This window comes from Podarcis erhardii (genome assembly GCF_964252035.2).
Source record: "Podarcis erhardii genome assembly, chromosome: 8".
NCBI lineage: Eukaryota > Metazoa > Chordata > Lepidosauria > Squamata > Lacertidae > Podarcis > Podarcis erhardii.
In genome coordinates this window covers 12,192,558-12,207,384 of record NC_138499.1, presented here as the reverse complement: position 1 = coordinate 12,207,384, position 14,827 = coordinate 12,192,558, and the positions used below count along the sequence as shown (strand labels likewise).

Genomic DNA, 14,827 nt, shown 5'->3' with positions numbered 1-14,827 from the left:
GCCACATGACCTGGAAGCTGTATGCCGGCTCCCTCGGCCAATAAAGCAAGATGAGCACCGCAACCCCAGAGTCGGCCATGACTGGACCTAATGGTCAGGGGTCCCTTTACCCTTACCCTATGGGCATCTTGAAACCACGTGAAGATGCCATGATGGAGCCTGACATGGGCACCATCTGGAGGTGCATACTTGGGGATCCTTGGATCTGGACTCTTTCCACACACTAATGCCCCGTGTGGAATTCTATCCATTCTACTTCATTCGCACAATCAGAATGAATTTCAGGAACCAAAATGCTTTTTCTGAGCAGCCTGAGCATGAGTGGTGAACGACATTAAAGTTAATTGTTGTCACTTGTATTCACTTTCCCCACCCGGCTGCCTTGCTCACCGTTGTGAAAAATATTCTTATGTTATGAATGGTCAGAATGAGTCAATATATATGTGTCCCTAGACTTTTCTCCTTTAAATTCTCACAGCTCTTAACTTAGCTCACTTGGCCGTGAAACTCACCGGCTGACCTTACAGTCCAGTGTTAGAAACTCAGATATATACCGTAATATAATCCAAATTGATTTTCTCTGGAGTCAAAGATATGACTGGGACAAACCTTGTTATGTTGAGTTCGTATTTTGCACAGTTTGTATACGGCGTCTGTTTGATAATGTGTGGTTTGCTATGCCTAATAAAGGATCTTGATTGATATAATATAAACACCAAATGGCACTTTATACCTAGTTTATTGTCGCCACAATGGAATGCCTAGGTGCCATTTTTTCTTCACTGAAGCTTGCTGCTGTTGTCATTATTATTAAATTCATTTCTGTGCCGATCTATATTTTAAAGAACAACCCTCAAAGCTGTTGGCAACACATTAAAACATCAGATAAAAGCATCCAGAATAAAACAAATTCAGGCTTCAAGGAAAATATTGCAGATCCTTCTCTAAGGGACATTTTGCTTTCCCCAGTTGCCAGTCTGGCATCCAGAGATCTCATGCAGCATTTATTATTATTATCATCATCATCATCATCATCATCATCATCTATACCCCGCCCATCTGGCTGGGTTTCCCCAGCCACTCTGGGCAGCTCCCAACAGAATAAGAAAAACACAATAAAACATCAAACATTTAAAAACTTTCCTAGACATGCCTCCAGGTGTCTTCTAAAAGTCAGATAGTTGTTTATTTCCTTGACATCTGATGGACCTGTGCCAGTTGCAAAATATGCCTGGCACGTGGGTAATTTTTAACACTGCCCTACACCACAGGGCTGTTGTAAGGAGAAAGTGGAAAGCCCCGAGAGGAAGGAATAACTGATGTCCAAACTGTCAATATTCCACTTCTGGTTTTATGGCACAACCGTCAGAAAACTACACCCAAGAGAAGGGAAATGAAGCTGAATTCTTGCTATGCTACACACCACACCACAAAGGGAACTTATTGCAATGGTGTTGACCACCTTGAAAATGGTTGGTGCGAAACCCATGAGAGGGTTCTCAAGAGTTTCAGTCTGATGGGGAGACTATTTTGATGCAGCAACATGGGAACCTAAAGACAGGTTACCAAAAAGGGCAAGCATCAAAGTTGTGGAAGATGAATACCTGGGGATCCTTAGATCTTTACTGTTTTCACACATGGTTCCCACATCGCGATTTGCCGCTTCTGCGTGTGACATCATTCTGAGCGTCTGCACAAGCGGCGAAACCCAGAAGTAACCTGTTCCGTTACTTCTGGAAGTAACCTGTTCCGTTACTTCTGGGTGGCCGCGGAGCGCAACCTGAAAACGCTCAACCTGAAGTGACTTTAACCCGAGGTACGACTGTATTCCCGTTGTGGCGACTGCAACGCAGGTTGTATTGCAGGGGGTTAGACTAGATGACCCTTGGGTCCCTTCCAACTCTAGGATTCCATGAGGGTTAGGGTGTTCCTTTGGCAATTAGCTTATATATCTGAGTTTCTAACCCTGCTCTAAAGCCCAAGTCCATGTCCACTTGCAGGCCAGCCTGACCCATGTTTAACAGAGAACCAAGGCTGTTGGATCTTGGCAACAGATGTAGGAATCTGGAAATGCAAACAGGGAAGACTGGAAAGTCTTGCGGCCCAGCATCTGCTGTGACATAAGGCGATAATCTGCTTTTGTCCAAATGAAATCTAACCAGCTCAACCTACGATAAGTAGCCTAGCATGTGGTGGATGCTAACACATGGATAATTACAACCAGAAACACATTAAAAAGAGAGGGGGGGATCAGTGTTTGGGCTGCAACGCTACAGCCACTGTGAAACAACTCCACACAGCTTAACGAAGTTTAGTAGCTGATATAACCTGGGGTGTTGTGTATCATGAATAGTGTAGCACATAACCAGCTATTATGGAAGACCCGGCAGATTTAGATTAAAATCCCCAGGGCAGCCACATAATTATTTTCGGGCTTCTACCTATAAAAAGAGGAACAACTGTTAGCTAGCGCTCCTGGTTTCTATGGGGCTTTTAAATTTGAAAAGCACTTTCTAAAGTTTGCATAAAAACCCAACATTGCAAGACTAGGATTTCCCCTCACTTCCTGAAGTTTCCCAAATCTGCTCAGGAGTGGAGGCATGCAAGGGGATGGGAAAAGGGGGAAGTCCTGTTGTGCAAATGGATGGACACATTTGGATGCCCCCCCCCCACGTTATTTGATGTTCCCTTCAAACTGGACCACACTGTTATTCTCATATCACACTGGACATGAAGGGAGGATGAGGACTAGTGACTTGGCTATAAACTGTCACATCAAAATTAAAATGCAGCACAGATCTCAGTTCATCCCATTAGGCTCATCCTGCTTCAACTCAGACCCAAAGCCTCATCTCACCCCGGGAAATCTAACTCTTCATTTGGCCCTATTGACTATCAATGAAAAGGCAAAATTGGTTGCCTGCAAATTTCATCCACTTCTGCAAAGAAATGAGAAAAGTTTCCCAGTAGTGATGTATGGAAGTGAGAGCTGGACCATAAAGAAGGCGGATTGCTGAAGAATTGATGCTTTTGAATTATGGTGCTGGAGGAGACTCTTGAGAGTCCCATGGACTGCAAGAAGATCAAACCTCTCCATTCTGAAGGAAATCAGCCCTGAGTGCTCACTGGAAGGACAGATCCTGAAGCTGAGGCTCCAGTACTATGGCCACCTCATGAGAAGAGAAGACTCCCTGGAAAAGACCCTGATGTTGGGAAAGATGGAGGGCACAAGGAGAAGGGGACGACAGAGGATGAGATGGTTGGACAGTGTTCTCAAAGCTAGCAGCATGAGTTTGACCAAACTGAAATTGGCAGTGGAAGGCAGGAGTGCCTGGCGTGCTCTGGTCCATGGGGTCACGAAGAGTCGGACACGACTAAACGACTAAACAACAACAAGGAAGAAGCAGCAGCAAGTTTTACAGGCACCAAGCACAGAAACCCCTGAACCTACTTGTCTGACATTTGGCAGGCTTCCCAGAAGGAGTGGCTGATTTCACCCCATTTTTGCCCATTTCTGACAACCGGGGGTGGGATCCCCAATGCTAAAGAAGCCTCAGTTTTTCCAAGAGTTAGGCATCAGATCCCAGCTGAAGTGGGTCACACCCAAAGTGTTTCAAGGCAAAGCAGTTCACTTTCCATGGTCCCAAGGCAAGATCTCAACCAGATCTCCTTTCCAGTGCCCATCCCAAGGCTCCATCACTTCCCTGAGTCATCCTGGAGCCATGCTACTGTGGGCACATTCTGTACTGTAATAGTTTTCTGCAGTCTGAATCATATTTATTTAGGGGGATGGGTGGTGGCTGGCCCGTTCTGTTTCCGCCAGTGGTTTAACTCCCATGTGCTCAGCCCTTCTTAATCCTGAATGCATCTGCTAGGTTTCGGGCATGTTTGTATTCTAAATCAGAACTCAAGTTAGATGCCATCCCCAGTGGATCTCACAACAGCTTTCAGGTTCTGTCTGCCTTGAAACATGGAAACGCCGATTTGCTTTCCCAGTTGTTGTTTTCCAGTGACACCCATCATGTCTTTACGGCAGGAAGGAAGTGCAAAGGGCCTGTGGAATTTCTGGCCAAGGCTGTTCAACTATTGCAAACATGTGAGCCTCATAAACACAAAAGCGTCCATGACTGATGGCCATCCAATGTCTGCTTAAAAACCTCCAAGGAAGGAGAGCACCACCTCTCGTGGGAGTCTTGCTGTTCATTTGCCAGTATACTTCTCTATTTAAAAAGGTAAAGGGACCCCTGGCCATTAAGTCCAGTCATGGCCGACTCTGGGGTTGTGGCGCTCATCTTGCTTTATTGGCCGAGGGAGCCGGCGTACAGTTTCCAAGTCATGTGGCCAGCATGACTAAGCCACTTCTGGTGAACCAGAGCAGCGCATGGAAACGCCGTTTACCTTCCCACTGGAGGGGTACCTATTTATCTACTTGCACTTTGACGTGCTTTTGAACTGCTAGGTTGGCAGGAGCTGGGACCGAGCAACGGGAGCTCACCCCGTCGCAGGGATTCAAACTGCCGACCTTCTGATTGGCTCAGTGGTTTAGACCAAGTTTCTAGTAAATAATTTTGCAGTTGTCATCATACAGCCTATTACGTTTACATGTTTTTTCAAGTTAGAGAACAAGGCATCCCTCCCCAAAGCAAGTGACGGAAGAGACTCACATCCACCAAGATGCCTTGTAGACTTTTCTCGAAGCTACTTCGCCATTTCTCCTCCTCTTTCCAGTCCTCCCCCTCCCAGCTGGGAATCCTCACCAGTTTCCCAAGACTGATCAACCAAGGCCGTATAAATCAGGAGGGGGCATCTATCAAACTGCCAACACCCTTTCCCTTTATTCCCATTACCCTCCCCTCCCTGTCTCCTATGAATGCGAAACGGGCCCAAGCTTCTGTTCTTAACGGCCTGCAATCTCATGCATGGCTTAGGGGACAAAGCTGCAATAAAAATAGGGGTGGCTTCTAGGATCCGGCTGTGGGGCTGCAGCTCCACATAGGACATAACCCTAACAAAAACAGTGTGATTCAAAAGCATCTGTGATGGTTCCTTTCCTCCTTTAGACACACACACATTGAAAGCCCTACAGCACCCAGTACAGTGGTACCTTGGTTCTCAAACTTAATCCGTTCCGGAAGTCCGTTCCAAAACCAAAGCGTTCCAAAACCAAGGCGCGCTTTCCCACAGAAAGTAATGCAAAACAAATTAATCCGTTCCAGACTTTTAAAAACAACCACTAAAACGGCCATTTAACATGAATTTTACTAACTAACGAGACCACTGATACATATAATGAAAGCAATATGTACTGTACTGTAAAATAAATAAGAGTATTGTAGATGATAAAAATTAAAATTACTTTTTTTCCCTTATTTGCACTGATGATAGTTATTGTTTGGATGGGAGGCCTCTAATCCATTTCCACAGTCACACAATCAATCAATCAATCAATCAATCAGTAGCTGAACTGGGTTCCACACAGTCACAAAAACAAATGAACCAAAAAACCCTCAAAAGCAAAAATGCAAAATAAATAGCAAAAACAAAAGCTCCAAACTTAATCCGTTCCGGAAGTCTGTTTGACTTCCGAAATGTTCGAAAACCAAAGCGCAGCTTCCGATTGGTGCAGGCACCCCGGAAACAATAGCCGACAACCGCAGTGGGCGTTCTGCTTCCAAAAAACATTTGGAAACCGGAACACACACTTCCGGGTTTTCGGTGTTTGAGAACCAAGGCGTTTGAGTACCAAGGCGTTTGAGAACCAAGGTACCACTGTACGCATAAACTGCTTTGTGCTTTGGAAAGTTGTTTGTTCCCTGTACATACGAACAGCACTTAAGAGATTGTTAGCGTGAAATCGAGGAGCAGGTCTCTGTCTCTTTTTGGGTACCATTTTCCAAGCTCCCAACAGTTTTCACGGCTGATTTCAAAAGTGCTCTGAACTTTTGGCTCCTTGGGAGTTCCTGAGCAATGCCAGCTACTAGGAGATCATGAGATTCTTAGTCTCGGGACGTGAGTTTGAGCCCCGTGTTGGGCAAAAGATTCCTGCATTGCAGGGGGTTAGACTTGATGATCCTCGTGGTCCCTTTGAACTCTGCAATTCAAAAATTGTAGGGATAACTGTGGGGTCTAAAGTCCCATTAAAAGAATTGATCTAATCTTTGTATGGCGCTTTCCCAACAGAAGTGAGCTCCACACTGATCAGCTGACTGTACAGTGGTACCTTGGTTCTCAAACTTAATCCGTTCTGGAAGTCTGTTCCAAAACCAAAGCGTTTCCCATAGAAAGTAATGCAAAATGGATTAGTCTGTCCCAGACTTTTAAAAACAACCCATAAAACAGCAATCTAACAGGAATTTTACAATCTAACGAGGCCATTGATCCATAAAACGAAAGCAATAATCAATGCACTGTACTATAAAATAAATAAGACAGTAATGTAGATACTTTTGACAACCAAGGTGTAACAACAAAGCCATTCGCATTTAGGAACTCAAACATTTCCATTAATGTAATCAAACCATAATGCCAAATATTTAAATGAGCAGTTAGTGCAGTTCAATACAAACTCATAATAATTCAAATAAATTATTTCCCTTTTCTATTATTATTATTATTATTATTATTATTATTATTATTATTAGCATCCGCCCATCTGACTGGGTTTCTCTAGCCACTCTGGGCCGTTTCCAGAATATACAGAAACAGAATTAAACATGAAAAATTTCCCTACACTGTACAGAGCTGCCTTCAGATGTCTTCTAAAATCAAGATCCCATCAGTGGCGTAGCGTGGGGGGTGCAGGGGGGGCCAGCCGCACTGGGCGCAACATCTGGGGGTTAGGGTTAGGGGTAGGGTTAGGGTTAGGGGGCGCAAATCCAGGGTTAGGGGGAGCAAATTACTTGCCTTGCCCCGGGTGCTGACAACCCACGCTACGCCACTGGATCCCATGGTGAATGCATTGAATAATTTACTTATTTGTTGCATTTATATACTCTCTTTATCTTTGAAGGAGCTTAAGGTGCTATACACAGTTCTCCTCTCCAATTCCATCCTCACAACAACCTTGTGAGGTAGGTTTGACAGAGAGATGGTGAGTCGCCAAAGGCCATCCAGCGAGCTTCGTGGCTGAGTGGGGATTCGAACCCTGCTCTCCTGGGCCCCTAGCCCAACGCTCTAACCAATGCACCACAAAGGGACGAAAAGAGCAGCTGCAGTTACATCCTCCTACAAATCTGGGACACTTCGCATCTTCCGAGCCACATTTGAAACTGGCCTATGTGGGTTATCTTCTTCAGAGTCAGATCACTAGGTTCATGTACCCCAGTATTGCCTACACAGGCTGGCAGTGGCTCTCCAGAGTGTCAGAGTTCCCCTCCTGGAGATACCTTGGATTTAACCCTGGTCCTTCTGCGTGCAGATGCCTTGCCATTTAGCTATCGTCCCCCTACAATACTGAGCAAGCCGTTGATGCATCCAGCTCAATATTGCCTACACAGGTTGGCAGCAGCTCTCCGGAGTTTCAGATAGGAGCCTCATCTGGAGATGCCTTGGATTGAACCCTGGTCCTTCTGCATGCAGTGCAGGTGCCCTGCCTTTTAGCTATCGTCCCCCTACAATACTGAGCAGGCCCTTGATCCATCAAGCTCAATACTGCCTACACAGGTGGGCAGCAGCTCTCCGGAGTTTCACCTGGAGATGCCAAGGACTGTACCTAGGGGCCTTCTAGCAGCCAAGCAGATGCTCCAACACGGAGTTCAACTTCCCTCTCCCCGCCTCCACCAGAACCAAAAGAGGAAGAAGAAGAAGAAACAGCCATAATATTTTGCTCTTCCTCTATTCTGCCGCCTGCTAGGGGGTGATCAAGAAAAGGCTACCCATGCAAACCGATCGAATTCTGCACCCTGCAAGGCAAGGAAGGATGCAACCCGAACCCCACTTACCTGGGAGTAAGCCCCACTGAAGTCAACAGTAGATCTACGCTGTCAGGAGTTGCACCCCACGGTGTCAGAGTCCCCCCCATTGAGCCGCACCGCGGAGGATCGGGTCGCACGTACGCAAGGAGCGAGGCTGCAACCCTGCGCTCGCTTCCCTAGCAATATAAATGCATCCTCCCGGAGTCACCAGGCAGAGGATCGGGCCGCACAAAAGCATGCATGCAGCTTCCACCCCCTACACACACGCACACACCACCAAGGATCGAGGCCACAACCCCACGCAGGCTCCCCCGGGAGTAAAGAGCACCCACTGAGCGACACTTCCTGACGAGGAATCCGCACGCGGAGGATCGGGCCCCGACGACTGCGCATCAGCGTGGGGATCGGGGCCTGAGAAAGGCCTTGCCAACAGGGGGGGGGAGCTGCGTTGCTTTGTCACCCCCCATTCATTGGGAAAGGTGGCTCCCCTATTCCCCATTTTGCTTCCCCCTTATGAATGAGGCAGCCTGGAAACCGCAACGCTCCGCTGCTCCCCACCCGATCCCTCGATCCCTTCCCCATAGTGATGCTCGACCGCGTTCGCTTTGCGCTGAAACCGGTTTGAAGGACTTCAAAGACGGAGAGAGGGGCGAGGAAGCGAAGGGAAGGCGCGGCGGCGTTGCAAATCAATGCCACGCAATGCAATGCCAAATAAATGATAATGCAAAAAGAATAATATGAATAACCAGGTCACACTCACCGTTTCCGCCGCGCGCGGGTCCGAGGGAGCAGGGTGGGTGCCAAGCGATCCGCCGAATTGCAACGGGTGGCGGCCAGGAGAAGGAACCAGATTTCTGCAGCCTCTTTTGCAAAAAGGCAACGGAGCTTCCGGGTTGGTCAGTCTCAACGTCACTGCTACAGGTTTGCAAGGAAGAGGAGGCGGCAAGCTGCGTGCGGGAGACAAAAAAGATAGCTATAAAAGGAAGGGACCCGTCAGGGGGGGAGGAGGAGGAGGAGGGAGCCCTGTTCACCTCCGAGATGCTCGATCCGTGCCCCGATCCTGAAAGCATCTACCTGGGAGTAAAGGTTCTTTTTGGACACACGGCCGGCAGAACGCGAGCAAAGCTTTTCCTAGCTTTGTGCCACGCGTTTGGAAAAGGAGAGAGGATCTGCGTAAAGACAGCCCTGCAGGATCAAGCCAGGGGCATCTCGTACTTCACAGGGGCTATCCTAACCTTCGAGCAGGATTCGACCACAAGAGCCCTCCTCTCTCTCCCCCCCCCCCCCCCGTTTCCAGGAGCTGGTTTTCAGAAGCCAACAACTGTGAAGGCAAAACATCATGGCTAGTAGTCGCCATTGACAGCCCCTCATACCCTCCGAGCATCCCCGATTTCCCAGGGAAAGTCCCGGGATTACAGAAGCCATCCCGGTTTATGATTTGACTCCCCGAGATGTCCCTGTTTTCCAGTTTTCTCCCCTCCACTTCTCGGAGAACAATTAAAAGTCTCTGTGTCTGTGTTTGTGTGTTTATACTGATAATAAAATACCTGCACCAAATGAAGGAAGGGGGCGTATGAAGCCCTTTCTATGATTTTGAAGAATAAAGGTCAAAAATCCTCTTTAAATTCTTTAAATACTTCAGCAGCCAGCCATTTGTTAGGAGTGCTTATTTTTTTATTGTAAATGGAGCTTACAGCTATACAGTGGTACCTCTGGTTACATACTTAATTCGTTCCAGAGGTCTGTTCTTAACCTGAAACTGTTCTTAACCTGAAGCGCCACTTTAGCTAACTGCCGCCACGCGATTTCTGTTCTCATCCTGAAGCAAAGTTCTTAACCCAAGGTACTATTTCTGTGTTAGCGGAGTCTGTAACCTGAAGCGTATGTAACCCAAGGTACCACTGTAATTTTATTTTGTTCCATTTTCCTGTGGAAGGTGCAGGATCCCTTTCCTTGCACATTTTTTTCTTTGCAACAACCCTGTGAGGTAGGTTCTGTGGAAAGGTTGCAATTGGCTCAAATTGACTGACATATATGGTATTTGACATATATGTGTGCAGCGAGACAAAACGCAGAAGCAGCTTCCTGTTGTAGAAGAGAACGTCCCTATTTTCATCTGAGAAATGTTGGGTATGGGTATGAGCCCTCTCCTCCATGAGTTCGTCCCATCCTCTTTTAAAGCCACCCAGGTTGGTGGCTCCCACTGCCTCCATAGTTCCATAGTTGTAACTATGTACTGTGGTGAGGACACGGGTGGCGCTGTGGGTAAAACCTCAGCACCTAGGGCTTGCCGATCGCACGGTCGGCGGTTCGAATCCCCGCAGCAGGGTGAGCTCCCGTCGTTCGGTCCCAGTTCCTGCCCACCTAGCAGTTCGAAAGCACCCTTAAGTGCAAGTAGATAAATAGGTACCGCTTTATAGCAGGAAGGTAAACGGCGTTTCCGTGTGCTGCGCTGGTGCTGGGTCGCCAGAGCAGCTTCGTCACGCTGGCCACGTGACCCGGAAGTGTCTCCAGACAGCGCTGGCCCCCGGCCTCTTAAGTGAGATGGGCGCACAACCCTAGAGTCGGACACGACTGGCCCATACGGGCAGGGGTACCTTTACCTTTACCTTTTACTGTGGTGAGGAAGTACTCTTGCATTTCCTGAACCTTCCAATATTTTCCACTTCCTTGGATGTCCACGAGTTCTAGTGTTAGGAGGAGGGAGAAAAACTTGCGACATTTGCCGGGTGTCTATAGACACCTATGCTTTGAACCTTTCTGGAGGAAAAGCACCTAGAGGCCCCCACGAGATTTGATATCTAAGCTATGGGATTCCTTTCCACCAAAGTAGAGTAGTAGAGATGCCACCTGTCTGATATGTAACAGGAGGGAGTATCAAAGGGCGAGTGGTGTCACACTGAGGTCCATAGCTATGGGCAGGGCTGGATTTAGTTTTGATGAGGCCCTAAGCTACTGAAGGTAATGGGGCCCTTTATATGTCCAGCTGTCCTTTGTCAACAACAAATTGCCACTGTTTTTTTGTGTTGAATATATGCTATATGGTAATTTATAGACCTAATGGGTATCAAAAGCCATTTGCACATACAGAATGTAGACACCCTATATATAGAAATGAGCAAACCAGTGATATTTTAGGGAACAGGCTAGCAGGCGGGGCCCATTACTTACATCCTAGGAGCCTACACAACACAAAATGCTGTTGCTGTATGTAGGTTTTATTTTATTTGTTTTTTATCTTATATTTTGGAAATGTACATCATTTTTTTCCTTTAATTTTTTATGGGGCCCCCAAGAGAGTGGGGCCCTGAGCTATAGCTTATTTAGCTTATACGTAAATCTGGCACCGGCTATGGGCCAGGATCTTGCTGCCTTGAAGATGAGAAGGATAGAGTTGCCCTTTCCTACAGCTTAGGATGCCTTTCACAGCTGTCAGCAGGTTGAAAGACAAACAGGTGAAGCTTTTTCTTATCATCATCCCCCCCCCAGGCCAATACAAGCTTAACCAATTTCTACATGAGATGGAGCAGTTAAAGGCTGAGTAGCTCTGATGAAGTCAAGGTTTCCCAAGCTTGGGTTTCCAGCAGTTTTTTGGACTACAATTCCCATCATCCTTCTAGCTAGGGGTGATGGGAGTTGTAGTCCAAAAGCATCTGGAAACCCAAGTTTGGGGAACCCTAGATTGAGTGAACACACACACACAGAAGATGTAAAACCTCTAGCAAGTCGTAGCACTGACTTGTTTTCCATCTGACAGGGTGTAGTGAGGAAGCAGAACTGAGAAACGGCACTTCCTTTGAAAGGGTTGCTTGCCATTGAGAGTCACGTAAGATGGAAGCGCAATGATGTCAAGGGTTGTGGCTAACTTGCAAAAGCTGCAGCTGAATCTTACTTCACAACTGGTGGCTAGAGAGCTTCCTCGGCTGTGAATAGGCTTAATGGGTTTAAGACCCCACTGGGCTCCTTTGAGAGGGGAGGGAGGGAGGGATATAGTCAGCCTGGCAGTCATCTTGGACTCCATGGAGGCGCAGGTTAATTCTGTGTCCCGGGCGGCTGTCTACCAGTTCCACCTGGTACGCAGGCTAAGACCCTACCTGCCCGCAGACTGTCTTGCCAGAGTGGTGCATGCTCTAGTTATCTCCCACTTGGACTACTGCAATGTGCTCTACGTGGGGCTACCTTTGAAGGTGACCCGGAAACTGCAATTAATCCAGAATGTGGCAGCTAGACTGGTGACTGGGAGTGGCCGCCAAGACCACATAACACCAGTCCTGAGAGATCTGCATTGGCTCTCAGTATGTTTCCGAGCACAATTCAAAGTGTTGGTGCTGACCTCTAAAGCCCTAAATGGCCTCAGTCCTGTGTACCTGAAGGAGCGTTTCCACCCCCATCGTTCAGCCCAGACACTGAGATCCAGCGCCGAGGGCCTTCTGGCGATTCCCTAGCTGCGAGAAGCCAAGTTACAGGGAACCAGGCAGAGGGCCTTCTTGGTAGTGGCACCCACCCTGTGGAATGTCCTCCCTTCAGATGTGAAGGAAATAAGCAGCTATCTTATCTTTAAAAGACATCTGAAGGCAGCCCTGTTTAGGAAAGTTTTTAATATTTAATGCTGTATTGTTTTTAACACTTGATTGGGAGCCACCCAGGGTGGCTGGGGAGACTCAGCCAGATGGGTGGAGTATAAATAATAAATTATTATTATGATGTCTCCTCTTCAAGGAAGCAAGACAGCAAAGGATCTCCTTAGCCTGTGTGCGTTACCAACTTGTAACTTTAACTCTTCTGTTGGAACATACTTCATTATTGCTGCCCAAGGTTGGTGGGTACACAATCTTTTTTAGAAGGAGAAAGGCAGGGAGCAAGATTTTATTAAGATGACTGGTTCTTAATGCAGGATTGGCTATCCTGCGGTCTTCCAGATGTTGCTGGACTAGACCTTCTCCATTGGCCATGACGGCTGGGACTGATGGACATTGGAAGCCCAAAAAGATAAGGGAGGCCACACCCACCTGTGTGTCCTTGAAACTTGCTGGTACATCATAGTAGGTCTGTGGCTTTCAAGCGTTGCTGGAGAATCTGAGGCTGAGGTCTCCCGTGAAAGGGTACAGCCAGTACCCAATTCTAAAGAAGGGATTTCATTGTGTTGGTCCACAAGGCAGACTTTCCTTACAGTCAAATGCAGTAGGTCATACATGCAGGATGCCCACATCTTTCTGAGCAAGATCCTGGCTGCAACATGGCAGCAGCGGCATGGTGTAACAGAGCCAATGGATAGACCAGGAAGAGAGCTTCATCTTGACAAGGTTGTAGGCTAGAGAACCTGAGTGAGGCAGGAGAGAAGCAGAGCAGGGACCCTAAAGGTTTGAGATCCAAGACGTATGAGATCCAGAAGTGGTGGCGGGTTGCGCATGCGCACAAATCCAACTCAGTGTAGAATTGCACAGTCAAGGAGCTGCAAGTGTGCAAACCATAGGAGCAGTTAAAAATGGCTTTGTGTGTTTACAAGCTCTTGGCACACGGAGAGCAGTCATCACAGAGATTCCTGTCTATTCCGCAACCCGGTGGTTTTAGTGAAAATGCTATGGTTTCCCTGGCTTTACTGAAAATCTAGCCCATGAGGACACAAGGCAGTGAACAAATAGTGCAAACTTAAAACCAGAGTCCTGTAAAACTTTTCTTTGAAAAATTGCAATCTGTGTAACAAAGCACTTAATATCTGCTATTTTTGTCGTCTGAATCTAAGAATTTGGTGCAATGCCTGCTCCTTTGGTTCTCCGACATCACTGAGGTTGAATGATACTCAAGAGACATCAGCAAACACATTATTTTACATGAAATTGCAATTCTGCAAGGTTAATAGCTGTAGGTTTCCTAAGAAAATGTCTGGGATGATTTCCAGGCCAAATGTAGGATGCAGCAAATGAACAAATCAACAAAACCCTTAGCCCATGAAAATAAGCAGATGCAAAAATGCACCTGAAAAGTAGGCAATGTTTATCCTGTCATCACTGCTTTAAGCTGCTCACTTTAAAAGACACTTCCAAGGATGCGTCCCGAAATAGCAACCCTGCTTGGTATAAAAGGTACCAGAAATCCAGACATTTGGTGTACGCCTAGCCAAGAAACTGGGACACGGGTGGCGCTGTGGGTTAAACCACAGAGCCTAGGACTTGCTGATCAGAAGGTCGGTGGTTCGAATCCCCACAACGGGGTGAGCTCCCATTGTTCGGTCCCTGCTCCTGCCAACCTAGCAGTTCAAAAGCACATCAAAGTGCAAGTAGATAAATAGGTACCACTCCAGTGGGAAGGTAAACGGCGTTTTCGTGTGCTGCTCTGGTTTGCCAGAAGGGGCTTAGTCATGCTGGCCACATGACCCAGAAGCTGTCTGCGGACAAACGCCGGCTCCCTCGGCCTATAGAGCGAGATGATCGCTGCAACCCCCGAGTCGGTCATGACTGGACCTAATGGTCAGGGGTCCCTTTACCTTTACCTAGCCAAGAAACTAATGGGCCGAGGTTACCATCTATTCTTTAAATGTAATAAGGGAACCTGAGGTAGGATTAGATAATTGAGGGGCAGGCCCGATATGCCAGAGCTATAGCATGTTCACAGGTGAGCTGCTTCTGTACAGGACCCCTACCCTCCCATGGAAAATGAATGGATTAGTGAATGAGTGTGTGTAAATACATGGGAGAACTCGTGTGTCCCCCTCCCCACATTTTGCTTTAGTCCTGCCCATTATCATTGGGATGTGGCTCCCTACGACTTCCTGAAGGGACTCTGTGGCCCTTGAGCCTCTCCCACCAAAGCAGCCTACCTCTGTTTAAGAGTTGGCCAGCTTGTACAATAAAGGCAATATGCACACAAATCTGGCAGCTGCTTAACCTTAAAGCGTAACAGCTGCAGTTGCACAG

The 14,827-nt window shown here is 47.3% G+C and overlaps 1 protein-coding gene across 1 annotated transcript in view; it reads right to left on the bottom strand.

Annotated features, from left to right (window-relative positions):
* CYRIB (CYFIP related Rac1 interactor B) overlaps window positions 1–8,820 on the bottom strand; it is a 66,724-nt gene extending 57,904 nt beyond the window's left edge. The window contains exon 1 of the mRNA XM_081874647.1: window positions 8,674–8,820. The gene's annotated coding sequence lies outside the window, so the exon portion shown is untranslated. The remainder of the gene's footprint in view (window positions 1–8,673) is intronic.
* Between the last annotated feature and the right edge of the window lie 6,007 nt (window positions 8,821–14,827).